Below are 8,440 nucleotides of genomic sequence, written 5' to 3'. Positions count from 1 at the left end.
ATATTATGTGACATCAAAACAGAGTTTCTCAATATTCTCCCCCTTTTTGATGATGACAAAATATGCTCCCCCTGTCAAAAAGACATTATGCATAGAAATAATAATATGATAAAATATTGGAAAAATGTTTAAAGAGAGTATTTCTCCAATAATGGAGACAGGTTTTCTCCCCCTTTGGCATGGACAAAAAGGAAGGGATCAGAGTAAGAGAGTTATTACAGACCAAAAGGAATTAAAAGTTATTACAGATCGAAAAAAACAAGTTTATCCCAAAGGTGGAGGAGGTTGATGTGTTCGATCGGCACGATTCCGCTTGTGAGCTGGACGAGTTTGCTGCAACAGGGCTTGATTGAAAAGGATACGATCCTGAGAGCGCTTGATATCCATCATTGCAGAGAAGTAATCAAAGGTGGATGTTGGATCTTCTTCATCAAAGTCGGGCATGTGCAGGGACCTTAGATTGAAGGTGGTAGCATCGAGGACCTGAGAGGGATGGAGGATGACTTCATTGTGAAGGGGTACTTTGAAGTATTTGAGAATGGGAGTTATGAAACACCCGAAAAGAAGAGGCTTGAATTTCTGGTAACGAATGAAAAGGTCGAAAAGAATGGAGGACCAGTTTATCGGAGTAGAAGAAAAAATTGCGTATATAAGAAAAGAGATTTTTCGTGGAACTAATCCCTTGCGGGGAAGCTTGGGATAGATGTTGTGGAGAAGAATCTGGGCAAGTAATTGAGCATGAGGTTGGAGATTCCTCATGTGCCATGGAAGTTGGTAGCAGTTGGTACAGAGAAGAATTTTTCGAAGTACCAATCGTTCGATAGGTACTATGGTGTTGAGGTCGGTGCCGGTGGAAGGCAGATTTAGAATTCTACCTAGTGAGGAAGCATGAAAGATCATCAGCTTGCCTCGAATTTTGGTGGTGATTGTAGTTTGTTCATGATCAGTGGAAAAGTTTGTATAGAAAAGTCGAACTAGTTCAGGATAGTAGGCAGCTTGGGATGAAGATCCTAGTAGAGGTTTGAGTTCAGGGAGATAGTTGTCTTAGTCAAATAGCATGAAGTCGTCGAAGTTAACCAATTTACCTTCATGAATGGGGCGAGAGCATAGTAAGTTGTAATTGTGAAACAAATCTGGATACCTTAGATTTGCTGCAGTAATCACATTGTTGGAGGAGGAAGAGGCCATTGCAAGAGTTTGTAAGGAAAAAGGAGGACTAAGAAGAGCGAGTTTGAAGTGGGTAATAGTTTGTAGGATGATAGATAGATACGAGTGGAATTGGTGTGTGATGAACCAATCCATTAAATAGAGGAATGAAAATAATTTTGATAGGTTTTGAATGACATTGGAAGTGAGTGATTTTTAGATTTTAGTCAAATAAGGAAATCCGTGAGTAGTAAGTCAAGAGACTTGTAAATGACAAATCAAATCAATGTTTGAAGATAGTGTATTATATTAGGTTGAGAAGGACATAGTTTTGAAATATATAGTATATATATAGATTTTACTATGGGTGAGTTTATCGACTAGTGAGAGAAGCCATTAATAGAGTATGGGGTGTCATGTTGAACTAAAAAGAGTGAATGATTTTGAAAATAATGGCCTAATAAGACAAGCAACTTTTTACTTTATGTGGAGGTATTCTTAATTCGTGAATGGAGAGTTTAGAATAGGACAACCCATGGGGTATGAGTGAGAGGCAATAATAGTTTTTATTTAAGAAGTATATATATTGATAAGCGTGAAAGGAGAGTAAAAGACATAAAAAGATGATACGGATATGTAGAGAAAAGAGAAAGGTTATAAAGGACAACATTCACTTGATTTAGATATGACATAAAGTAGAGTTAGAATAAATAAAGTTTTGCTTGGAGACAAGACTTTAATGATTCTCGATTTTAGAGAGATATACAATATAAGAGAGAGTCATGGTCACGGATGGAAAGTCACTTCATATGAGATAAAGAGAGAAAGAGAGAGAAAAAAAAAGGTGGCACTAGTAGTATTAAAAACAATAGAGGACAAGTTGTTTAGAATATGATTTCATAAAAGATATGAAGGATGACCGGATGATAATAGATTATTCTTAAGCTATGAAATAACCGATGATATAGTAAAAGTTTACGTGAAATATAACCACTTAAGAGGTGATACAAAAATAATAATCACTTTGAATTTTTTTCATAAGAGGTCTTAAGATTTTAGATACGTACATTGATAAGAGGTCATAAAAAAGAAAATATATCACATGAATATAATTTTTTAAGAATAATAATGAGGAGTCATGTTTGGAGGTCGGCTAGCTTTTTGTATGAGAGGTTGTCACAAAAAGACAAAAGATATAAAAGGTGTAATGAAATTAGTGATGTGATCCAAGTCATGATAACTTTTTACTTAAAGTAAATGGTTTTTATGGATATATGTAAAAGGATATAGGACAAGAAGACATTATGAGAGTGTACTTGAAAGATGACATGTTGAAAGACATAAAGAATGTGTTATGATGAATGAATTTCTATGAGTATTGTGAGTATACGAAAATATGAAAACATAGTTTGACTTTGAATAGTAAAACAAACACAAAAAAAATCGATAATAAGAAACTTTTATAATAAGATTTTATCAAAAGCAATACTCTTAATAAGTGTGATTAATTTACAAGTCACTTAGTTTGCATATTCCTAGTTCTCTTCTAATACGTGTGAAGTCTTCATGTTTTAATGGTTTAGTGAATATGTCTGCTAACTGTTGATTAGTGGGTATGAATTCGAGTTTAATTATGTTGTTTAAGACTTGTTCTCTTAAGAAGTGGTGTCTTATTTGAATGTGCTTAGTTCGTGAGTGTAAAATAGGATTCTTAGATAAGTTTATAGCACTAGTATTATCACAGAAAATAGTTGTATTTTCAAAATTTAGACCAAAATCTTTTAAGGTTTGTTTCATCCAAATAACTTATGTACAGGCTAGGCTAGCAGCAATGTATTCGGCTTCAGTAGTTGATAAGGATACACAGTTTTTTTTCTTACTGAACCATGATACTAGTGAGTGCCCTAGCATATGACATGTTCCACTTGTGATTTTTCTGTCAGATTTACTTCCAGCAAAGTCAGCATCGCTGTATAAAATTAGATCAAATGTAGAGGATTTTGAATAGAATAATCCAAAATCAACTGTGTCTTTTAAATATCTCATTATTCTTTTTACAGCTTTAAGATGTGATTCTTTTGGATTTGACTGAAATCTAGCACACAAGCAAACACTGAACATAATATCTGGACGACTAGCAGTTAAATAAAGAAGTGATCCTATCATACCTCGGTATACCTTTGTATCAACAGACTTACCATCTTCATCTTTGTCCAAAACAGTAGTAGTGCTCATAGGAGTAGATTTTGAAGCAGTTGAGTTCATGTTGAACCTCTTCAGAAGTTCACGAGCATACTTAGATTGATTGATGAAAACTCCATCCTTGGTTTGCTTAATATGCAGTCCAAGAAAGTAGGTGAGTTCTCCCATCATACTCATTTCAAATTCTTTCTGCATGGACTTAGAAAATTCTTCACAAAGAGTGCTGTTAGAAGATCCAAAGATGATATCGTCTACATATATTTGAACAATTAGGGTATGATTATTCACTATTTTCACAAATAATGTCGAGTCTGCTTTGCCTACAGAAAAATCAGTTTTTAATAAAAAGGTTTTAAGTCTATCATACCAAGCACGAGGTGCTTGTTTTAGACCATATAAAGCACGTTTTAGTTTAAAAACATGATCTGGATATTGTTCATTTTCAAATCCTGGAGGTTGTTTTACATAAACTTCTTCATTTATAAAACCATTTAAAAAGGCACTTTTAACATCCATTTGATATAATTTGAAATCCATATAGCTTGCATATGCTAAAAACATTCTAATAGATTCAAGTTTACCAACAGGAGCAAATGTTTCATCAAAATCAATACCTTCTTCCTGGTTGTATCCTTGAGCTACTAGTCTAGCTTTGTTCCTTATAACATTACCTGTTTCATCTAGCTTGTTTCTGAAGATCCATCTTGTTCCAATGATCTGATGGTCCTTTGGTCTTGGTACAAGATCTCAAACATCATTTCTTTGGAAATGATTCAATTCTTCAGTCATGGCTAGCATCCAGAACTCATCAATGATGACTTCATCAATCTTCTTTGGTTCAAGTTGAGAAATGAATGCCATGTTTGCAATCCGTTCTAGCTGAGCTCTAGTTTGAACCCCTTTTGTCAGGTCTCCCAAAATCTACGTTTGAGGATGATCTTTGATATCGACAAATGTTCTTTGATGATCATCTTCATTAGACTTAGCTGTGTTATCTAAGAATAAATCTGTACTTTCAACATCATCATCATTAGTTTGCTTATGAACAGATTGATCAATAGATTCACAAAAACTAACATGCATAGATTCTTCAATAGTATTATAACTCTTATTGAAAACTTTGTATGCTTTACTATGACTTGAATATCCTAAGAATATGCCTTCAACGGATTTTGCATCAAATTTATCCAGGCTATCTTTTGTGTTTAGGATAAAGTATTTACATCCAAAGACTTTGAAATAGTCTATTCTTGGAGTTCTGTCATATAATAGTTCATAGGGAGTTTTATTTAATAAGGGTCTAATGAGAACTCTATTTGTTATGTAGCATGCAGTATTAACAGCTTCTGCCCAAAAAGATTTAGCAAGATTATTGTGTTGGAGCATAGTTCTAGCAGATTCTTGAAGGGTTCTATTCTTTCTTTCTACTACACCATTTTGAGGTGCAGCTCTAGGAAAGGCAAAGTTATGAGAAATACCATGCAAGTTACAAAAATTTTCAAAAAGTTCATTTTCAAATTCTTCTCCATGGTCACTACGGATTTTAACAATAGAACAAGATTTTTCGTTTTGTAATTTTTTACATAAGATTTCAAATTGACAAAACGTGTCACTTTTGTTTTTCAAAAATATTACCCAAGTAAATCTTGAGTAGTCATCTACAATAACAAAAACGTATTTATTGTGATTATGACTAGCTACTCTAGAAGGACCAAAAAGATCCAGGTGGAGAAGCTCTAAAGGTCTTTTACTTGAAATGATATTTTTTGATTTGAAAGATGATTTTGACAATTTTCCTAATTGACATGCATCAAAAAAGTAATCTTTTTTAAAAAAAATTTTGGGTAACCCACGTACTAACTTATTTTTAGCTAATTTAGACATATACTTAGAATTTATATGACCCATTCTCATGTGCCATAAATGTTGAGAGTCATTATTAGCTATAAGGCAATGTTTTGTGATGTTTTCTAGGTATAGTTCATATATATTATTCTTTCTTATACCTTTTAAGATGATGTTTTCGTTGGTGTCTGCTATGAGGCATGCATCATGATTAAAGCTAACATTATAACCTGTGTCACACATTTGACTGATACTTAGTAGGTTATATTTTAAGCCTTTAACAAGGAGAACGTCTTTGATAAGAGGTTTATCTATGTTACTAATATTACCAATACCAATTATCAAACCTTTGTTGTTATCTCCAAAGGTGACGGTTCCTCCTTCTTTATGATGAAGAACAGCAAAAAGGTCTGGATGTCCTGTCATGTGCTTTGAACATCCACTATCTAGTATCCATCTGTTCTTCTTCATTGGAGCCTGCAAAACATTAAGTGAATCTCCTTTTTGGTACCCAATCGGGTCCTTTTTTGTTAGACTTTGGAGCCCATATCCATTTGGATTTGGGTTTGTCTATATCTTTAGAGGAGTTAAAAAGATTATCATTATAATACTCCTTATTTGGTTCAGACGAACCTTTCACAAACGTGGTCTTTTGATTGATACAAGAAGGCTTGTTGAAATGAGAATAGCCAATACCATTCTTGTAGAAAGAGACTTTCTGAGAGGATAAGAGTTTATCCAAGTTCTCTTTACCTTTAGTAAACTTGAAAACCGTTTTCATGAGGTTCTCAGTTTTACTTTTTAGTTCTGAAATTTCTACTTGCAGATTTTTAGTTTTGGAGCTAGTAGAAGATATTTCAGACATAAGCATTAAGTTTTTCTTTTTCAACTCAGAGTTTTCACTACTGAGTTTTTCATTTTTCTAAGAAAGCTCTAGATTTTCAGATTTTAAGGCTTTATTTTTGAAACTCAATTTTCTAGATTCTTCAAATAATTCTTGAAAAGCATCTAGAAGTTCTTCAAAGGAAAAATCAGAAATTTCACTTAGAGAACTTTCATTTGCCATGAAGCACATATTTGCAGTTTCGGCTTCATCATCACTTGACTCTTCACTGCTGGATGGTTCTGAATCATCCCATTGAGCATGCAGAGCCTTTTTCTTGAAGAACCTCTTCTTAGGTTCCTCAGTCTTGGACTTTCTTTTGAGAAGGGGACAGTCACGTCTCAAGTGACTTGGCTTGTTACACTGATAGCACATGGAATCTTCTTTAGGATCTTTTCTTTTCTTGTGCCTGTTTGAAAGCCGGTTCCTTCTCATGAAGCGCTGGAATTTTCTGGTGAGTAGCGCAATTTCGGATTCTTTATCTGAGTCTTCATTCTCAGATAGAGCTGGGAAAGCTAGAGTTTTCTTTACTGGTTGCTCTTCTTCCCTTCTTTCTTTCATGTGGACTTCATAGGCCATAAGATTGCCTATTAAGTCGTCCAAAGTAAGCTTAGATAAATCTTGAGCTTCTTCAATAGTTGTACTCTTTTTCTCCCAATCAGTTGTGAGAGATCTCAAGATTTTCTTCACCTTTTCAGTCTGGGAATATGTTACACCCAGAGATTTCAGATCGTTGGTGATGTTGGTGAATCTGGTAAACATCTCTGTGATGGGTTCATCTTTGTTCATTTTGAACAACTCATATTTTCTAACAAGAGATGAGATTTTGGCTTCTTTCACTTTGTTGGTTCCTTCATGAATAACTTCCAAAGAATGCCAAATATCATATGCAGATTCACATATAGATATTCTATTGAATTCGTTTTGATCAATGGCACAATATAAGGCATTCATAGCCTTTGCATTTAGGTTTGCCATTTTCTTTTCTTCATCAGACCATAAGTTATAGTCTGCGGATGGAGATATGTATGGATGCTCAACAATTTTCCATACAGCAAAGTCTATGGATTTGAGAAAGATAGCCATTCTGCACTTCCAGTATCCATAGTTGGAGCCATTGAAGAAAGGAGGACGAGATGCATGTTGACCTTCAATATCACGAGCATAAGAGGTAAATGTCATTTATGCTGGAAGACTTGTTATGTCGAAACCAGCAAACCTGCTCTGATACCAAATGAAATTCCACTAGAGGGGGGGTGAATAGTGAAATACGATAAAGATCGATAAAATAAAATAATCAGGCAATAAGGCACAACACATAAAACACAGAATTTATACTGGTTCGGTCAGTACCCAGACCTACATCCAGTCCCCAAGCAAACCACTTGAGCTTTCCACTATAACATCCGAGTCACCGGATAAATAGTACAACACCCTCTTCCTCAGAGGTCTTTTTCTCTCAACAGAGAAGGACAACACCCTCTTTCACAGAGGTCTTCTTCTCTCAACAGAGAAGGGCAACACCCTCTTTCACAGAGGTCTACTTCTTTCAACAAAGAAGGAAAACAGTGAATAACAGAGTTATAATACTTCCTATAGAACCTTCAGAATGATATGAATGCACGAATGAAGGATTCTCAGAATGTTTTGTTTGTCACTGAGAGGATGCTCTTTGTCAAAGAGCTGGACTTGACTTTTTCTCTTTTCTTTCTTTCCTTTTTCTCTTTCTTTTTCAAGGCTCTCTTTTTCAAATATCGAATAGGAATTTTTCTCGTTGTAAGCTCACACGTCTATTCCATTCCATTCCATATTGAATAGTTTATTTGAGTGTGTTTATATAGCTTTTGAAAAAGTAGTCGTTGCTTTTTGAAATCGTAGCCTTTTTGAGATGTGAAATGTCATGTCATTTTCAAAAACATCTTTAGAGGAATTTGAGAATGCCTTTTTCCATAAACAGTGAAGTATGGGGTATACTAGTCGTTGTAATATTTTAGGTAATACATATTTTATATAAAAAGTCTGTTTCTTACAATAGTACATTGAACGTTGGATTGTAGTTTTGTCTTTATTCTAATTAATGATTTTGAGGTACATAAGTACTTCTTTACTTTAAATGAGTGTAAGTACAATGAGTGCTTTGAGATATTTATTTGTACATGGTCATGTCAAGTGTTTTCTTTATGTTGTGTTTTTCAAAGTCTTTAGAGAGAATGAGGACTACAAGAAGGTCGACATTCTTGAGAGGGATATTTAACAAGGATTCTTTACAGGAGGTATTTAATGCTTGTACAAAGAGAATGATGACTTCAAGTAAGTCGACATTCTATGGGTTTATAAAAAGGTAACTAGAGTCATTTAAAAAAA

Source organism: Nuphar pumila, chromosome 6, assembly GCF_984573655.1.
Source record: "Nuphar pumila chromosome 6, dmNupPumi1.hap1.1, whole genome shotgun sequence".
Classification (NCBI taxonomy): domain Eukaryota; kingdom Viridiplantae; phylum Streptophyta; class Magnoliopsida; order Nymphaeales; family Nymphaeaceae; genus Nuphar; species Nuphar pumila.
This window is presented reverse-complemented; position numbering follows the sequence as displayed.